Here is a 20629-nt window from a genome sequence, read left to right as displayed (position 1 = left end):
TTTCGATTTTGGTTTTTGAGATTCTTGGGCCATGGGAAGGTGCTGTCAAAGCTGACGGTTCTGCCTTGCACATTGCTCTCTTCCCCAGCATGTTCTCATGTGGGCTGAGGTTGCCTTTCCTTCGCTCTGTTTGTGAAGTCTTGGACTGTCTCGGGCTGGCTCCTACCCAACTTTACCCGAGCACTTGGCGGATCCTAACGTGCTGTTGCATTTTGTGGCAATACGCACTATTGAAGTCTAACCCGGAGCATGCCGACTTGAGCAGCAGTGAGTTCCTCCTGACTCACAAAGTTATGAGGCGTGCTAGGAATATTTGTAGTTTTAGGGTGGTGGATTCCCTTTTCGTATTGGAGCAACCGTATCGCAAAATGTTCTCTTGTGGGCTGAGGTTGCATTTCCCTCACCCTGTTTATGAAGTCTTGGACTGTTTCGGGTTAGCTCCCTCCCAACTTCACTCGAACCTTGGCAGATCTTGATGTATTGTTGCATTTTGTGTCGGCGCGCTATTGAAGTCTAACCTGTAGCATGCCAACTTGAGCAGTTGTGAGTTCCTCCTAACTCACAATGTTTTAAGATGCATATTTGCAGTTTTAGGGTGGTGAATGCCCTTGTTGTATTGGTGTATTGGTATTGCAAAATCAAGAATTGGACTGGCAAGTTCTTCTTTGAGTCTGGTCGTGGATGGAGATTTCCTATCCTACAGATTAACCATGTAGAGTTCCCCCTCAGGGCTTGGTGGGGTGTCATTCCTAATGACAAGACCATGCGACCGACAACTACTCTCGAGGAGCTGCATCGTATAGCCATCGTTAAGGAGTGGGTAGAGAAGAACCCAATCGTTGTTCTCTCAAAGGCTTTCCTAGGGGAGGAGAACATAGCGGTGCATTTTACTCCCCTCAGCCACACTATTCATGCCAGTTGCGGCATTTCCATTTGGCCACCAGTTACCTCGACAAGGAAGCATTCCCCCAGCCCTCCCATCGAAGGTAAGGGGAAGAAACCTTGCGCAAAGATGGTTAGGGCCAATAGCGACCCCGAGCCCCCTTCTCAGCCCCCTCCAGGTTAATTGTCGAAGGTGGTGACGTGTAGCGATGCCTGCCTAGTACCCAGCCTCTCGAATGTCTCCCGTGGATCTTGTGAGTAGGTTCGACGGAGAGAACCCTATTGGCCCCAGCGCATTAGCTGCTCGTTCTCTCATCGTAACTTTAGTTGTGGAGCCTATGTCGGTCGTCACTCCAGAGGCACTTATTGTGCCTAAGGGGCCACTTGAGCTATCCTAGTTGGCTAATACACTCCAAATGCATTTCTGGGGAGCACTCCTAGAGCAAGCCCTGCAGAAATCGACCTTCATTGAATCGGCTCCTGAGGTGGACATGGAGATGATCCCTTCCTTTAGGTGTACGTGGAGATGATCCATTCCTTTGCCTCCACTACTCATTCCGCAATCAGAGACCAAGTCTTTGGGGATACTTCTAGGGACTTCGCATAAGGATTCAACTCTTCCAATAAGGGTACGCCTTCACCTAACCTTTTCATGTTGAAGCTCCTGGAGATTGTGCCACATCAATCGCTGCCATTATTGACCTTATGGCTACGCCTGTTGAGGAGCCAGTTGAGAAGGCTACTAGGAGGGGAGTCTAGTCACTTGCGGCCATTTTGCCAATTGTTGGGGAGCTGGTAGCCATTGTCGTGAGGACCGAAGAGGGCGGTTCATGTGCTTTTGGCTAGGAGAAGGAAAGCCCCCTTCCCTAGGAGGATCAACCATCTGTATTGAGGGTCCTTCCCATCCTTCAGCCACTGGCTTGACCGAGGAGGCCATGGGCGAAGCCAAGGGTGCAGGGGTAGTTGAGTGGCCACCTCTTGTGGATAGCCTAGTGGAGGTGATCCCTATGTCTCCCGCCTTGAAGCTGGTTGAGCTAGGGCGAAGGTCCTAGAGAGGGTGACTAAATCCCTGAGGGGCTTCTTCTCCGAGGTTCCTCTCTATTCTACCTTTTCCCTTCTGTTGAACCCAAAATTTCAAGTTTTGTATAATTATATATCTACACATGGATTTTGATGATAACAAATGAATTCAAAAAATAAGAGAGTTTCAAGCTCAAGTTGTCTACACAATAGAGTCAAACACATCAAGGAAACAACCATGAGTAAGAAGGGAACAAGTTCATATTAAAGTTATAGAATAATGTTGTAAATCTCTTAAAAATTCGAAATTAGGATTAAGACTCAAAATTAATATTTTATCATAAAGTATTATAATACATTTTTCACATGTGCATGAATATTTTGAAAATTAAATTTGAAAATTTTGAAAGATGATTGATTATCATCTTTCACATGTGCATACCTTGATTAAAGGGTTGAATTTTAAAAATATTAAAGATGATTGATTGTCATCTTTCACATGTGCATGTTTTATTTGAATATTTTCAAAAGTGATTGATACTTTTTTTGACTTATACAAAAAGTAGATATTTTTGTTTGAAATATTTGAAAAGTAAAGTGTGCTTCTTTTGTCATATGCAAAACGTAAAAAGATTAGGTTTGAAAAATTTGAAAAGTAAAGTGTGCTCCTTTTGTTATATGCAAAAAATAAAAGATTATGTTTGAAATATTTGAAAAGTAAAGTGTGCTCCTTTTGTCATATGCCAAAAGTAAAAGATTAGGTTTTAAGTTTTTGAAAAATGAATGATGTTGTCTTTGACAATTGAAAAGGAAGAACCTTTTATTTGAATTTTTTGAAAAAGTAAATGACGTTATCTTTGACATGTGAATCTTTTTAAATTTGAATATGAAATTTCATATACCTATAAATAGATCATTTGAGAGCTTCACATTTACAGCATCCAGAGCATACAACATTCATTCAAAACTTTCATTCTCTTTTCTCTAAGCATTGAGGCTTAATCCTTGTTCATTTTGAGAGATATATTTTGCGCTGTATTGTTCTTATTCCACTCATTGAGGAGTGTTTTCTGATAACCTACCCACTATCAGCTCTTGTATCAGTAAAATGGTGTGTATAACCCTTGTGCGTGTAGAAAGTGATCTACACAGGGAATAGTTGAATCACCGCGTATAAGGTGATTGTAAGTGTAGAGGGTGTTCTACACGGATCCTTTATAGCGGTGTTGTTTAAAGGTATAATAGGTTTCTATCTCCACCTGAAAGAGGTTGACTCGTGAATTTGGAAATCCTCAAGGGGTAGCTTGAGGCGAGGACGTAGGCAGTAGAGCCGAACCTCGTTAACATACTGAGTTTGCCTCTCTCTTACCCTTACTCTTTATATTTATTGCTATTTTGTATTTTGTTTATATTTTATATTGTATATTTGATTTATAATTGTTATTTTTTTAATACAACTCAATTCACCCCCCCATCTTATGTTAGTCATCTAGGCAACACCTTCTTTGCTTGTTTTTCTTTTGTCTGACCATTTTGACATTTATTGTGGTGTGCTGCAGGGAGCAAACTTGTTAGCCGACTTTATAGTGAGCGGCCAAGTGAGCTCTCAAGTGCTTGAGGCACATTTGAGAGCCCTCAATATCTTCCAACTTCCTCATGACCTCGATGCCCTTTGAGCACGGTGGTCAATTAAGCCAAGAGATGATCCCTGATTCATTCCCTCCAGATGTCGAAGCTCTTGTGGCTGGTCTTAGGGCACTGGGGTAGCCCCTGACGCTCCTGAGGCCAACCTTGCTGGTCATATAGTAGACCCTGATGCTCTATAAGTTGACCCTGCCGAGTTTGAGGAGGATCTCGACGCCCCTCCTACCTGATTTTATATCTTCTTCATTATCATCTTGATGTAACAAAATCTTTTTTGTTTCAGTTTTCTCCTTTGTACAGACTTTGATTATTAATAAACAAGTATTTTTCTTCACTGCTTTGCCGCGTCCTCTACTTTATGATTGTTTTGTTTCTTTTGTTTCTGCTTCTTTGTTCATTCTGCTATTCTTTTAATTTGTCTCTCTATGGAGTCGACACCCTAAAGTTATGTTACAACTACCACGTTATTCTTTGGATGTTATCAGGGAGTCAACAGAACATTTTTTTGTAAGTGATCTTGAAATAAAGAATAATAATAATAGTATTTAACGAGCAAGATTATTTTCCTTTAGAGTGACAAGAACACAAGGAGCTAAGCATAGCAGCTACTTCAAGTAATAAACCAGCACAAAGAATCAAATCATGGAATATCCACAATTTGTGTTGTTTCAAAGATTCTCCCCTCTACTTCTGTAGAATCTAGATACCTGGAATGTTGGATTGTATGGTAGAATAACATCATCTTCTATTTATTTGCATTCTAACATCATCTCCTAGCTGAATCAGTAGGGAACTCAGATTCAGTTAAATGAATTATAAAGAAATAATACCCTAACAGATTTTGCAAACAACTCCTTTCAAAAAATCATGTCACTGAATTAGATTCCATGGCAACTCAATTAGCACGCTTTTCACAACCAAAATCAGAGCATCACTCTTCGTGAGAGTTGATACGTACAGCTCTTCATAATGAGAGTTGATACAGCTCTTCATGGTTATAAGTTTGATCTTTTTTAATTTCAATGAATGATAGAGCATAAAATAACTATAATAAGACAACTTACCGGCATAAGATAAAGAAAGCTTATCGTTAAAGTGTATCATTAAAGTGTACTACATTAGAAGCTTGAATGAAAAAAGTAATTTGCAAACAAAAGTCTATGACGTTGTGAGTCTCAGCTTTCTCTTCCTAAGATGTTTTGTGAAAGAGGCTATTTAATATATATACTCCAATTAACATCTTTTTGTTTTTTGTTTTTACTTCACATCCATAAAAATAATTGTTTTAATCCCAAGGTAATCTGTGGATCTTCCTTGGGAGCTGAAATTCTAAAGTGGTTCAACATTAGAAGTTTTGGTTCTCATGTGACACTACAAATCCATCCAAACATAGATAATAACAGTAAGTGGGAGGGATATGTTCATTTTACTATTTATGAAGCTGATGAGCTTGAGAATTCAAATCCTAGGATTTTTTAGGGCAGTCATCCTGATCACTTGTTTGTCGAGTTTGTTTATCATTTTGAGACTAATGAAGATCCTCTAAAAGAACCATGCATTGGTCTTTTGTGCTCCCAAAGACCCTTTGTAGCACCCTAGTCCTGAAGCTCCAGAGGGTTAGCTCTTATTACATAATATCAATACCAATATCACAACTATAAAATCCAGAAAACTCCATAAAATATTAATTCATTTTCTCAACCCAAATATCCATGTTCATTCATACAGACAATAAAGAAATTCTCAATAAAATAAATTAGAAACTCCCTAAGGATTTGAAAATATCCTTAACATATCAAAATAATCGAAAATAACTAATTTACTAACTATGACTCAAATAAATACTTGTATCCTCAGGCACTTATTTCTCTACAATTATCAAACTTCTCTAACACTGTCTATTCTTGGTCTCTAGCTAAACCATCAAGATTATTTGAAAATATTGTGGAGATAAGGGGTTGAGTTATCAACAACTCAGTAAGCAGATAACATATACAAATGTGTAAACATGAGCATTTATAGAGTTCAGGATGTAGAACAAAATAATAATATGGTCAAAATGCAGATTCAGAATATGTTATAAAAAATATCAAAGTGAAAATTCAAAAATATACTTATTCAAAATTCCTTTGACAAAGCATAACTGAAAATATCACATCAAAATAAAGTTCTATGTTTAACCCCCATGGTAGGGTTGTGGAATCCTGACGGCCAATCTAGCAGAAACAAAATATGATCTTCCTTTTATTATTTTTGGAGCCTCGAGAGTGCACACAAGAAAGACTACGTAGAAAACCACTTTACTTCCAAAGTAAGTGCAGTGGAAATAGAAAAATTGGTAGCAACCCGAACAGAAGCTACAATTTTACACCCGTGGTAAGGTTAGAATGGAACATAAATAGAGAGAGAATGTCATGCCAGAGGCATTAAAAAATCACATCATATCATATCAGAGTACAAAACATCTTTAGAACATAATCAGATAAAAAAAATAATCAGATCACAAAAATATAATTTATGCACAAATTTTATATTCACTCTCTTTTGCACAATTCATAAACAAAATACTAAAATAGCTCATGTTGACACCTGTCATGCCAGAAAATACTTTATTCTTATATAGAATTTCATAAGTAATGCAAAACAAATAATTGAGGTTGTTTCATAATTCTTTTCATAACAAAACATGTATATTTTTCAAAGTCAATCTCATTTCATTTCTTTTATACAAAATCTAGCATAGAAACCCCATTTATCTAAACTTCTTAGTCTTTCAAAAATTTCTCACAACAATGCTTAATGAATAATCAATCGTCACCTATAGAAATCATATAAGTTGAATAAATCTTCAATTGAACACGTAACTTGTAATTGCACTTGAAATATTCAAATCACCTATTTTAATTCCTCAAAAACTTAAATTTCTCTTAACCCAAAAACATCATCGCTTCCCAAATTCCTCAAAAATTTATCTTGGCCCATAAAATGATTTTAAACCTAAATATCAAACCCAAAGAAAATCATAATCTATCAAAATAGAGATCTTAGGCCAATAGTCTACTTAAAAAAATATTTGAAAAATCAAATGGGCTTTTTGCACATATAAATCCAAAAATTTTATAAAATAGCAAGGCACTGGACTCGAGTGTTACTCCCTTCTGTAGGGCCATTTGGGTTTGGGGTGTATCTACCAACCAAGTGGTTTTTGGAGCAGTCAAATAATTTGGATGGATGGAGCTACATTGGAGCTTCAGTTAAAACATGTAGCTCGAACGTGAAGGTGAAAGAGTTCGGGGAATGCCTTCTATATATGTCAACATCCTCATTCTGAATTCTATAATACCTTTATTCCTTACGGTTTAAATTTAGAAATTAGGCATCATCTTTGTTGTTGTTTGAAAATGGGTAGTCATGTTGTTGAACCTATTCGTTTCTAAGGCATGGTAAGGAGTTAAATGTGAGGTGGGTCACTCCCAAGTTGTTTAAATGGATGCAATTGTATTGATTCTTCAAATGCTAGTGATTGGACAAGTTTGAGAATGCAGAAGTGTGAGATCTGCAATATTGTTAGATGCCAACACAATTACGAGCTAGGTAGAGTTATTCAATAAATATGGCATTGCATGGTCATGATATTTTTTGATATTTTGGGGCTCTTCACTTACTCTTCATTCAGGCTGCACAAAAGAGATCAGCTCAGCAGTGTTCCTTTACATTTTTTCTACAAATTTCTAATATTGCAATACCGACCGCCCTCTTAAATATATACGTGTGTGTAAAAATGTTTATAATATATTTCTAATATTATGTACAGAAGCAAAATAAGTTTTAAACTTTCATAAAAATCTACCATATATGATTGTGCAATTACAATTCATTAGGGTTTCTTCTTTTCTCAACCCCCTTTCATCTCAATATGTAACATGCTACTGAGTGAGGAAATGAGGAGCTGCGAAGATGAAGGAAAAATCAAGAATTTGAAAAGGGGAAGTACATGAAGTAGTTCAGTTAGCCTAAGTACATCAGTTTAGTAAATTGTGCCATGGGCCATTTCATGTGCTAGACATTAAGGCCTCTCAGCCATTTAGCTTTTACACTTGCTTTAATTTACACCCTTATGCTGCGGGCTTAGTGGACTTGTAGTTTGGGCCTTGGGCCTTAGACTTGTTTAATTAACCTATTGTTTAGTTTCTGCATTGTAGGCCCATAAGGCATCTGGTTATGTACTGAGCAAGAGGCTCCATGTTTTTCCACTTGAAAAGTTACTGAAGATTTCTCTTTTCTCTAGAGGTTTCTCACCCTCGAAGTGAGAGTTGTTTCCTTTTCTCTATTGGTTCTTAGATCAGACATGTTACGCATGGTATCAGAGAGAGACCGGTATCTGTGAGCAAAAAAATCACATTTTTATGGCAGAAGGTACACGGCTGATGGACATGCTGCTCTGAAAAGATCCACTGATTCTAAAATGGCTGGCATGAAAAGACAAATGGAAGCTACAATTGAACAAATGACAACCTTGATAGCCAAAATACACAAAAGAAATATCCATTGTAGCCTTGGAGGTTCTACCTTGGGAGTATAAGGACCTCATGATGAAGGACAAAGCTCAGGAGGAGACATGCAGACCAGGCTCATAAGGCTGGATTTTCTTGTATTTCATGGGGAAGACCCCACTGGTTGGCTATACAAGTTTAACCATTTTTTCTCTTTTTATAACAACCCACCCCCTCAACGAATCCGGTTAGCTTCTTATTATATGGAGGGCCAAGCCCTTGTTTAGTTCCAAAATTTGGAAGATTCTAGCCAGTTAACTAATTTGGAAGTATTGGTTAGAGCTCTACTACTTCATTTTGGCCTTAATGCTTATGATGACCACATGGAAGTCCTCTCTAGGCTCAGGCAAGTAGGATCTGTTGAAGCCTATAAAGCATGGTTTGAAACATTAGCCAAAAGATTGAGAGGACTTTCAAACTATGTTGTTTTTTTAAGTGGTTTAAAAGATGAGATTAGACTCACTATGAGGATGTTTAGCCCTTCCAACCTCACTATTGCATATAGCCTTGCAAAATTCAAGAGGAAAAACTTAACCTATCCAAAAAGTCAAATAGACCAACCTACACCAACCAAATAGAGCCAGGCCTCCTAAAAACACCCACCCCACAAAAGATAAAAAATAAAATAAAACCTGCTTGTCCAAAAAATCAACCAAACATAGATGAAGGAAATAAGGGAGAAGAGTTTGTGTTACTATTGTGATACTAAATGCAACCCAGGGAATAAATGTCAGAACCCTAGGCTGTATCTATTAGAAGAAATGCTTTCTGATAGTAGTGGATAAAAACACCTTAGAAGAAGCCCCACCCAAGGTTGATTTTACTGAAGATGAGGCACCCAAGATTTCATTACATGCTAAGGATCGGTACTTAGCCTCCGTGCTTGATCTAGCAATAGTGTTTTGTTTGCGAGAGCTCCAAGAGATCAAATGATGACCTAGAAAAATGCAAAAACCTCCAGTGGACCATCGATAATAAGGGCAATCCGCCCAGTCAGCATCCGAATAAGCATGAAGAGTAAAGGCATAATTTTTTGTAAAATAGAGAGCATGATTAATTGAAAATTTTATGTATCTCAAAATCCGTTTTACAATTGACCAATGAGTGAGTTTAGGATCATGCATAAATTGACAGACTTTGTTCATAGCAAATGAGATGTCTAGTCTAGTCAAGGACAAATATTGGAAGCTTCCAACGACACTTCTAAATAGTGTAGGATTATCAAATGAGGGAGAGTTAAATTTAGAGAGCTTAATGGAAGCAGACATGGGGAAGGAGATTGGGTTTGCTTCAGCCATGTTTATTTTTTGAAGTATATCATAAATATATTTCCTTTATGGCAGAAGCATACCATTAGATAAATACCAAACCCAGAAAGTAAGACAAGCGACCTAAATCCTTCATGGGAAAGGCTTGACTGAGGTCCTTAATGAGCTTTTCAATAGCAACAGAGGATGAAGATGTTATAACCATGTCATCAACATAAACTAATGTAAAGATACAGAAATTAGATTTATGAAAAATGAACAAAGAAGGATCCTCTTTGGAGGTAGTGAAGTCATAACTGAGAAGCCAACTGCTTAGCTCAGCAAACCAGGCATGTGGTGCCTGTTTGAGACCATGGATGGCCTTGTGAAGTTTACACACATAATCAGGGTGGTGAGGATCAGAGAAGCCAGGGGGTTGTTGCATAAACATGGTCTCATTGAGCTTATTAAAAATTTGTGTTGGCAACGGGAATGGACTGCCTATTGAAAATATCGGTAACTCCTCCTTCCTCTCTAACTCTTCTTCTTTTCATTTACATCATCTTCTTCATATACCAACTATTACTAAAAAGTTGGTTTTTGTCTCTCAATGTTGCACTGACAATAGCTGCTTTTTTGAATTTCACTCCAACTATTTCTCTGTTAAGGACAACACAACTGAGAAGCTCCTCATCAGCGGCCCAACCAATAATGGTCTATATCAGTTCCCTCCTCCATCGCACTCATTGTCTCCAACTGCTTTTCTCGGCAAATGCACCTCTCTCAGCCAATGGCAACGGCGTCTTGGTCATCCCACTCTTGATCTGGTCTCTCGTGCGTTGTACTCCAACCACTTGCCATATTTCCCAACTGAACCTCACTTTACTTGTCCAAAATGCCCTCTTGCCAAAGCACAATAGCTCCCTTTTTCTTCTAGTTTCATTTGCACGGCAAGGCTATTAGAATTAATTTGGCCCAATATCTGGGGCCCAGCTCCCATCATGTCTAGAAATGGTTTTAAATATTACTTATCCGTAGTTGATCACTATACACGATTCTCATGGTTTTTTCCTCTTAAATTGAAATAAGATGTTTTGTCAGTGTTCCCCTCTTTTATTAATTTTGTGGAATGTTTCTTTAAGTCGAAAATTCTAACTCTTCAAACCGATGCTGGTGGGGAATTCCGTTCTCTCACCTCAATTTGCAAAATTATTGGCATTACTCACTGCTTTTCATGTCCTCATATCCATCAACAAAATGGGCTCATCGAACGCAAACATAGGCACATTGTAAAAATTGGGCTTACTCTCTTAGCCCAAGCCTCTCTACCACTTTCCTTTTGGGATGACGCATTTGAAACGACAACCTACTTAATTAACTTACTCCCCACTCCAGTTTTAAAAAATAAGTCTCCATAAGTTATGGTTTATAACAAATCACCAGATTACTCATTTCTTAAAATCTTTGGATGTGAGTGTTGGCCAAATCTTCACCCATACAATCGCCACAAATTAGATTTTCATTCCACTTCATGCATCTTCCTTGGGTATAGTCCCTCTCACAAAGGGTATAAGTGTCTTGTCCTCAATTCAAATCATCTCTATATTTCAAGGGATGTTTCCTTTGCTGAGTATAATTTCCCTTCAAATCGTCTCTATATTTCAAGGGATGTTTCCTTTGCTAAGTATAATTTCCCTTACAAAAATAAAATGAAATCTGCATCATTCCAAACATATAAACCCACGGTTTCCATCCCATGCACTTTACCATCCATTTTGGGCCCACCTCCCTCCTCATCCACTCAATCAATTTCCACAACTCACAATCCATCTCCATGGGCTCCTCATTTCACCACTCCTCCTGATCTAGAACTCACTAACCACTTTGGCCCCACATCTACCACTCAGCCCACTCAGTTAAATTCTCCTCCCAATACACAAACCGATACCTTACCTCTGTAGCCTATTATGAGTTCTCTCAATTAGCCTTCATCTTCTTCCACATAAGCTAATCCTACAAACATATCCTTTCTTCAGGGACTGATTCCACCTCAATCTCCCATCATTACAAGATCGCACACAAATTCCTCTCGTCCTCGTATGTTCAATGATGGCTCTATTCCCTATCCAACATGGAATTGCTTCATTTCAACCAAAACAGTTCTTGATGAACCATCTACCTTTGCCCTAGCCTCAAAATTTTCTAAATGACCTGTGAATATAAAGCTTTGATTCAAACCCAAACATGGTCACTGGTTCCTCCTATAGATGCCTCTAACCTTGTTGGTTGCAGGTGGGTGTTCAAAACCAAATTACACTCTAATGGTTCGATTGAAAGAAGTAAAGCTCAGTTAGTTGCAAAAGGCTTTCATCAACAGCTTGGTGTGGATTACATAGAGACTTTCAGCCTAGTTGTAAAGCTCACCACCATTCGGTTAATTCTCTCAATTGCTATTTCTCAAAATTGGTCACTTAGACAAATTGATATTCAAAATGCCTTTCTCCATGGGAATGGATTGCCTATTGAAAATATCAGTGATTTTCAATAGGAGTCACCGATATTTTCAATAGGCATTATAGGGTCAGATCTAGTTGTTATGGAAGTAATGAAACACTCATATGAGGGACCTAGACCATTAAGGAGGTAGGTAACAAGTTCTTTGTTGGAAAGAGGACTTCCAGTAGCTGTAAGAGTATTAGCTAACAATCAGACTTTACTGAAGAACTCAATAATCGATTGTTCATTTTTTGATAAGTTGGTGAGCTGAAATCTCATATGAAATTCTTTAGCCTAAGAAAGTGAGCTAAACATAGATTCTAGAGTGAACCATAGCTCTCTTGAGATATTTGCCTAGGCAACATGTCCTACAATAGACTCTATAAGAGAAGAAAATAAAACACTAAGAATGAACGGATCAGTTTTCTGCCAAGAAAGAAAATCAAGACTACTTTTGAGTGTGGTGGTAGGCTCGATAGTAGGATCAATTGGGAGATATTTTAGGGGAATGACCCGAATTCCATCAACAAAGGAAAACAGGTCTTGTCCTTTAAGGTAAGTAGAAATTCATACTTTCCACAGCAAGTAATTGTCCTGTTTTAATTTGACAGTGACTACGGAGGAGGAAGAAGTAGGTGTGAAGGTAGTCATTGTGGGACTGAGGGATGGATCGAGAGACTACTAGTCAGCAACTCTGATACCATATTAGAAGAAAGAAAAATGCAGAACACATATTGTTCTTTTTGAAAATAATTTCCTCACCCACTATATTCAGTGTCAAGTATGTCTTTATATAGACAGTCGATTACAAGCAGAGCAAAATAGTAATTACACAGGAAAGGATAAAAGTTTGTTACAATAGGCTGTACAACAGACACGTATGACAAAATATTCTTTTACTGGAGTATTCCTAAAGATTCTTCTGTGGAGCTTTTCATTTTATTTCCTTGTGCTGTATTTTTGGTACTTATGTTAATATTTTGATACGTAGAATTAAGGATATTTTCGAGTCTCTGGGTAGTTTCTAATTGATTTTATTGAGAATTTCATTGTTGTCCCTATGAAAGAATATTGATATTTGGGTTGAGCAAATAAATTAATATTTTAAAGAGTTTTTCGGATTTTATAATTATTATTTTGAAGTTGATATTAAGTTATAAGAGCTAACTCTCCAGACCTTCGGATCGTGATGTTATAACCAATACCAAGAAATATAAAATAGATATATAATTAATAATAATAGATAATATTATAATAGATATATAATAATAATAATTATTATTACTATTATTATTATTATGATTGTTATTATTATTATTAAAAGGATAAAGATAGGGGGATAGTTTAAACTTCTCACGTTCCCCATCTCTCTCGGACGAGTCTTCAAAGGGTGCACGTTATGCAGTAGTATGTAACCGTTAGCATCTTTATATATCTCTGTGCAATTCTCTCTGTCACAGCAAGCAACCTTCTCACACACATCATCAACCTCTGTGCCCTCTTTTCTGTTCTACCAAATTTTCATCGCACGTAGCAGCAATCGGCGGAAACGATACGACCAGCAAGCCTTCCACGTCCAAACCGAGAATCTCTGTTTTTTCAATACGAAAACAAAGCTTATGCTGCCCTTAAAAACACCACCGTGAGCCACTGGTTCACTCTGAAACCACCGTTTTCTCAACCGTCCAGGCCATACATAACCGTGCACGACTAGATGGCCTTCCATGCACGCCACTGGGAAGAGAGTTCTACCACCATGACCTCACCTTGCACCACGAGCACCACGTCGCTGCACCAAAAGATCCTCACGCATGGCAGTTTTGTTAGAGAGCCATGGTGCTGAAGTTCTGCTTGACCACCACCTGGCCGTAAACAACCACGGAAAGTGACGCCTCGAGCTTTCCGTCAGCCCAAATCTGCCATAAGTCCTCCCCGACTCCATCACACGGAAGAAACCACCGTGATTCTTAGCCCATCCACCGCGCTGTAGGCCTCTGTTTCTCTCGCACGGTAGCCACCTCAAGAAGTCGAAAAACCACTTGAGAAGCCACAGAAACCGCCATATGGTTCACTTTCTTCGGCCTCGCACCGCCCAAGTAAGCCCACGACTGGCGAACTCACTCCCTTCCTCTGCTCCTTTGCTTGTCGGACAAACATCTCCTCTCTCTCTCTCTCTCTCTCTCTCAGTGCTCTTCAGCTGCGCCGTACACCGTCAATCTAGCTCAGCCACTGCTTCCTAGCCATTTCTCTTGGTGAGCCCAGACCCTCTGTCGCGTAAAAACCAACCAAATGATTACAAGCTTTAGAATTCACTCTAGCCATTTAAGGAACAAAACAATTATACATAATCAGCATGCCATTGTGAAAAGTTAAAAAGTAAAATTAACATAAAAAACCAAAACTTAGAAACTTAAATTAAAATTTAAATACATTTTAAGAATGTAAATAAATCATAAAAGGTTTATCGTGGCTCAGTGAAAGAATATTAGTTATAATGGAAAGTGGAAATAAACTTATAACAGCTAGCATAAATTAGGATAAAAAAACCACAAAATAATTTGTAGATTAATATGAAATAAATAATTTTCTTAACATAAACGAAGTCAGATCGATATTTACCAAAAATTAATTGTTATGTCTACTGACCAGTGCATTTTGCAGAAGCATGAACCTAGCTATGATAAGGTTTAGTTTGGATAATGAGATGAGAAGATGTCGTTTTAGATCATGGAAGTTGAAAAAAATATCGTTAGAAGAATATTTTTTAATATTATTATTGTTTTGAAATTTGAAAAAATTGAGATGTTTATTATATTTTGTATAAGAATTTAAAAAATTATAATAATAAGATAAAATAAAATAAGATGAGATGAAACTATTTCTGTTACTCTATATCCAAACTAATTGACTGGAAGACATGAATGACACTTAAAAGTTAAAACCCACCACTCACCAAGACCAAGGTTCAACGATTCTCAGAGTGTCTTTCAAATTTTCTTGGGTCTCTTTTTCTTCTTAATTCGTTGAAATTAGGATCACCAACATAAAGATCCCGTTCATATATATATATATATATACTAGGTAAAAGCAACGTGCAATATATGTTTGCTTAGTTTATATTTAGTATTTTTTAAGAACTAGTTTTTTATTAACAAAAACATAATGTTTTTGGTTAATTAAATAACTAACGATATAATTTTTATATAATTAATAAATAATTACACGTTGTGATATATTATAAAAAAAAAGCATTAATAGAATCTATAGTATGATCCTATAAATAAACATCACCCATAGTTTTATGAAAGCTATTTGACATAATTTTAATTCTAGGATGACGATCTAGCATTTTTCTCATCTTGCATTACTTCAATAGAGAGGACATTAAGCTCTTAGAAGGGAAAAAGAGAAAACAAGTCATTAAGCTCTTCTTTTAGAAAGGATACGCATTAGTTTTTGCAAATACTACTCATGGGCTTGCCTCAAGTACCCTCAAGTGAAACTGGTGAGGAAGTTGAAGCAGCCTCGTCAGGTACATTTTTTAAGAATCCACCTCGATTTACCGATGTGAGCACCTCTGATATGGATGGAATGCACAGTGAAAGCATGAGCCCATCTACTGGGAATCCACCATTCTCTTCTAAGATAGATTTCTACAGTAACACCTACTTGGAAGTTGCAAAAGTTAATAAAGACTCGTCTAAGTTTAGAGGGGCAATGGAAGTTACTTCCAATATTCATGGTATGAGGATTGGTTCAGTGGATAAAGGTGGTTGGTTCACTCCTAAAAGTGGATGGAATATTCAGAATCCTATTTCTAGGGTCGTGGGTTTTAGATCAGTTGGAACAAGTTCTCTGACTAATGGCCATGTTCATTCTTCAATGAAGAATAATGTTACACTTAATGAAACCGAGTGTAGTGGATCGCTAGTCAGGAAGCGATTGTTGTCTCCATTGAGTAGCATGCTTTCTCCAAATCAATTTAATGGCGATTATTTAGACATTGGCTGCAGAAACATTCAGGCGAACTCACCTGCCTTGAATGATAGTTTTAGCATTTCTTTTGCAAAGATAATAAGAAAGCAAATGTGGGTAGCCAAAACAATTTCACCCTGACAACTTTCTTGGAACAGAAGAACACACTGAATGATAACAGTAGAAAGGAGTCCATGTTATTTGCTGAATGATAACCTGCCTTCTCTGGTGGCGCACGAGTCCCTTGTTATAATTTCCTGGCCAAACTCTATTTTTGTTGAGCCTCCTTCAAGCCTCCTCACTCTCTCAGTTTCTTCACCACTTCCTTCCCCCTACTCAGATACACCGTGAGCCACCAGTTGCACCACCTAGCCCACTTTTCCTCCACTCTTCCAACCCATACACAAAGCTCTGTTTCTATACAACAAAAACAGAGCACGGTTTCTTCCGTTAAACACGACTCCGCCTCAAACTCCCCAACCACTTTTTGACTCTGCATGCATCTAGCTTTATCTTCTCCATAAATGTTTACTATTTCAAAAAATAAACCGACGTGCATAATTAATCGACAGTTTTATCTTTCACAGAATATTACCGAACGTCTATAATTGAATGAAAAGTCCAATGTAAATTAAATTTAACTGCACCAACAATCTTCGTTAAAAACAACAACTTCCGTTTGACAACTTCCGTTAAAATATATATAATATCAAACTTCAAATTGGCTGGCATGCTACCCTCTGGCCGCATCAAAACTAATCATGTAATATGCTTCGTTAAAATCCATTTTAAGCGAAACTAAAATGCCTAATCAACATGCCATGTTAAAAAATCTAAAAAAGATTCAATTAACATAAAATAAAATAAAGTAATTGAAATCAAGAAATTCACAAAACGAAAGTTAAAAAGAAAGCCTAATATTATACAAATTATGTTTTAACTGAAAATATATTAAAAGAAAAATAAATCACAAAAATAACTTGTGATTAGCTATTTACCAAACAACTTTCTTAACATAAACACGGTCGGATATTTACCAAATATAAATTTTACACCAATTTCACAATACATTTTGCGGTAACCTAAATTTTATAAGATGAAGAATAAAATATTTTAATGATGTTTAATTGCCAAACAATAGATAGATCAACTGGAAGTTTGGACTTAGGGAAGGTTTTGGGAGGGAGATGAGATGAAAATTTTGTAAATAGTAGTAAGATAGTTTGAGAATAGTAGTGAGATAGTTTGAGTTGAGTATTTTTTTAATTTTTAAAAAAAGAAAAAAAAAGTTAAATAAAAAATATTATAAAATTTACATATTGTAAGAATATAATGTTATAATATTATTTTTATTTAGGGATTTAAAAAAATTGTAATTATTTTTTATTTTTTATTTAAAAATTTAAAAAAATTATAACGATTAGTTTAAAAATTTTATATTTAAAAATAAGATAAGATGAGATAAAAAATTATGATACAAATTTTATATTTCATCAGGGTCCGAAACTTGACCTTAAAGTAGTCAATGTGATAATGCCATTGAAGGCGTGATTTGCAGTGGAAAACCCGCCAAGACCATTAATGTTCAGTTGTCCAAGTCAACTGATCTCAAATTTTCTTCCGTCTTTTTGTCTTTTAGGCTGAAATTTCCAAAGAGTAATAGAGATCTTCATAAAAAAACATATTACCGTTTGAATTAAAATCTTCCAATCAAACACAATTCCTTATGGAGCACATCTATCTTTTCAAATTACTCAAGTAATAATAATAGGTGCAATACCACGTAACCAGCCCACTTGAGAGGATGAGAAAGCTAGCTCATAACCACCAAATATTCATTATTCTCTTTCAAATTCTGATCTCTTGATCACCTACCACTAGAGCTTCATCGGCCACTGCCCATCTCCCCTCCAAATATCATAACAAGAATTTTACAATCCATAATTTAAAGAACAAAACAATTATACCTAATCAGCATGCCAGTGTGAAAAATCAAAAAGTACATTTAACATATAAAACCAAAACTTAAAATTATATTAAAATTTAAAAACATTATAAGAATTTAAATAAATCGTAAGAGGTTTATTAAATATTGTGCGTGGGTCCGTGAAAGAATATTTCAGAAGCATAAACCTTGCTATGATAAAATGAAGTATCATTTTTCAGACACATTAATCAACTGGAAGACATGACTGGCACTTGAAAGTTAAAACTCATGACCATTCACGGCCAAGACCAAGGTTCATCGATTCTCAAAGTCTCTTTCAAATTTTCTTGCATGGGTCTCTTTTTCTACTTAATTCGTTGAAATTAAGATCATCATCACTAGCATAAAGATCCCGTTCATATATATATATATATATATATATATATATATATAATATAATATAATCAAACTTCAAATTGGTTGGCATGTTACCCTCTTGCTGTATAAAAACTAACAATGTAATATGCCGCCTTAAAATACATACATAGTTTGCATTTTAAGAGAAACTAAAATGCCTAATCAACATGCCATGTTAAAAAATCTAAAAAAGATTAATCAATTAACATAAAATAAAATAAAGTAATTGAAATCAATAAATTCAAGCCAAATTAAAGTTAAAACGAAAGCCAGCTAATATTATACAAATTATGTTTTTACTTAAAATACATTTGTTGAGGGAAAAATGATTGTATTGGCATATTCTTGTGAAAACCTGTGTAAAATAGTGTTGTAACAAGTGTTGTTGCAGAAAGGCTTGAAGTGTGCTTGAAGTGTGCTCGTTATTGGTCAAAACAGATGTCTTCGCTCGTCCCTCGCTCAACAAGGCACTTGAGCGAACTCAGGCAGATTGCACCGCTCGACCCTCGCTCAATGTGGCGCTCGAGCGAATTCAGACAGATTACACCGCTCGACCCTCGCTCGACATTGAGCTCGAGCGAACTCAGGCAGAGTGTGCCGCTCGACACTCGCTCGACATTGAGCTCGAGCGAACTCAGGCAGATTGTGCCACTTGACTCTCACTCGATACTTCGCTTGAGCCAATGTTCCAGATCACTTACAATTTAGGGTTTTGAAGCGCCTCCTTTGATTGGAACTATAAATAGAACAGCTTAACTTCTATTCTAAGTGTGGAGAATCAGAGCAAAAACCCTAAGGGCCTCCAAGAACTTCTTAGAGCAACCTCTCTCCCATTTGGTTGATTCTCTCTTGGATAAACATTTCTCCACCACAACACACTCAAAATCAATTCTTACATGAGTCCATTGAAGTGGACATATTTGTTGGCCGGAAGAGTTCGGAGCTGCTGTTGATGCAGAGATCGAGAGGTTCTCGTGGGAAGCTATAGAAAGGTCAGAGTTCCGACACTACATGTGTGTAGAGATCGAGTGGGTCGCTCGTGGTGTCGCAAGCCAAGTTTAGCTACTACAGAGGTTTTGCGAGTGTCTCTAAATTGGTTGTAACGAACTAAAATTTCTATAGTGGATTTGAGGTGGTGTCTTACACCCGGAGTGGTTTTAGAGTTTGAAGATGTTCTTCAAATGAGTTTCCACTCTGTGATGAAAATCATGTGTTGATTATTTGTGTTATTTGATTCATTTACTAACTGCTTATTTGACTAATTTTCAAAAGGCCATAAAAATTGGATTACACCTATTCACCCCCCTCTAGGTGTAGTGTCGTGTAGAACCACTGCCTTTTCAATTGGTATCAGAGCGGGTTCACTCTACTAGGATTTAGTTCCTAAGTGTGATCCTACTGTAGTGGTCTAAATGGATAGGTCTCAATCACTCACATCTCTACCATTTTTTGATGGAAACAACTATGCGTATTGGAAAGTTTGAATGAGAGCTTTCCTTAAGTCTGTGGATGACCGAGTGTGGGCTTCCATAACAAAGGAATGGAAACAACCGGTTGTAGTCATTGAGGGAGTCCAAACCCCCAAGAGTGTGAAAAATTAATCAGGGATGAAGTCAACGAGTGTAGTTGGAGTAGCAAAGGCCTGAATGCGATGTTCATGGCCATGTCCTAGGAGGAGTTCAAGAGAATCTCCATGTGTGAAAATTGCAAAGAGGCATGAGACATTCTTGAGGTTACCCATGAAGGTACCAAGGCTGTAAAGAATTCTAAACTTCAAATGCTGACCACCAACTTTGAAGAACTTAGGATGAAGGATGATGAAACTTTTGATGGCTTCTACGGCAAACTTAATGATATTTTCAATTCTCGTTTTAATTTAGGGGATAGAATTCCTAAGAAAAAAATTATGAGAAAAGTCCTTAGATCTCTTCCTGAGAGGTTTCGTCCCAAAGTCACTGTGATAGAAGAAAGCAAAGACTTGGACAACATGAGGATTGAAGAGTTGGTGGGTTCCTTACAAACCTATGAACATACTCTTCCTATGGATAAGAAAAACAAGTCCATAGCTCTCGATGCTATTAGAAAGGAGTCTAGTGAATCTTCTGATGAACTTGCCATGAGTGACAAGGAGATAGCTTCTTATGTTAAAAAATTCAGGAAGATGTTTGCCCAGAAAAACGCAGGACTGGAGAAGAGAAGGTTCAAAGGTTTCAATGGGGGTTCAAGTTCAGAAACCGAGAAAGGAGCTATAAGTGAGACACTAGAGCTGTCAAGAACAATATTCAGTGCCATGAATGTCATGGTTTTGGTCACATTCGATTTGAGTGTGCAAATTACAAAAAGGCCAAAGAGAAAGCTAATGCTGCTTCCTTGACTAATAGTGAGTCTGAGTCAAGTGACTCACAAGAGAGTTCTCCCATGAAAAAAAATCTCAACTACATGACTTTCACTTCCTCTGTTGTAGGGAA

This window comes from Carya illinoinensis, chromosome 7, assembly GCF_018687715.1.
Source record: "Carya illinoinensis cultivar Pawnee chromosome 7, C.illinoinensisPawnee_v1, whole genome shotgun sequence".
Taxonomy (NCBI): Eukaryota; Viridiplantae; Streptophyta; class Magnoliopsida; order Fagales; family Juglandaceae; genus Carya; species Carya illinoinensis.
The sequence above is the reverse complement of the archived record's forward strand: the minus strand, read 5'-3'. Positions refer to the sequence as shown.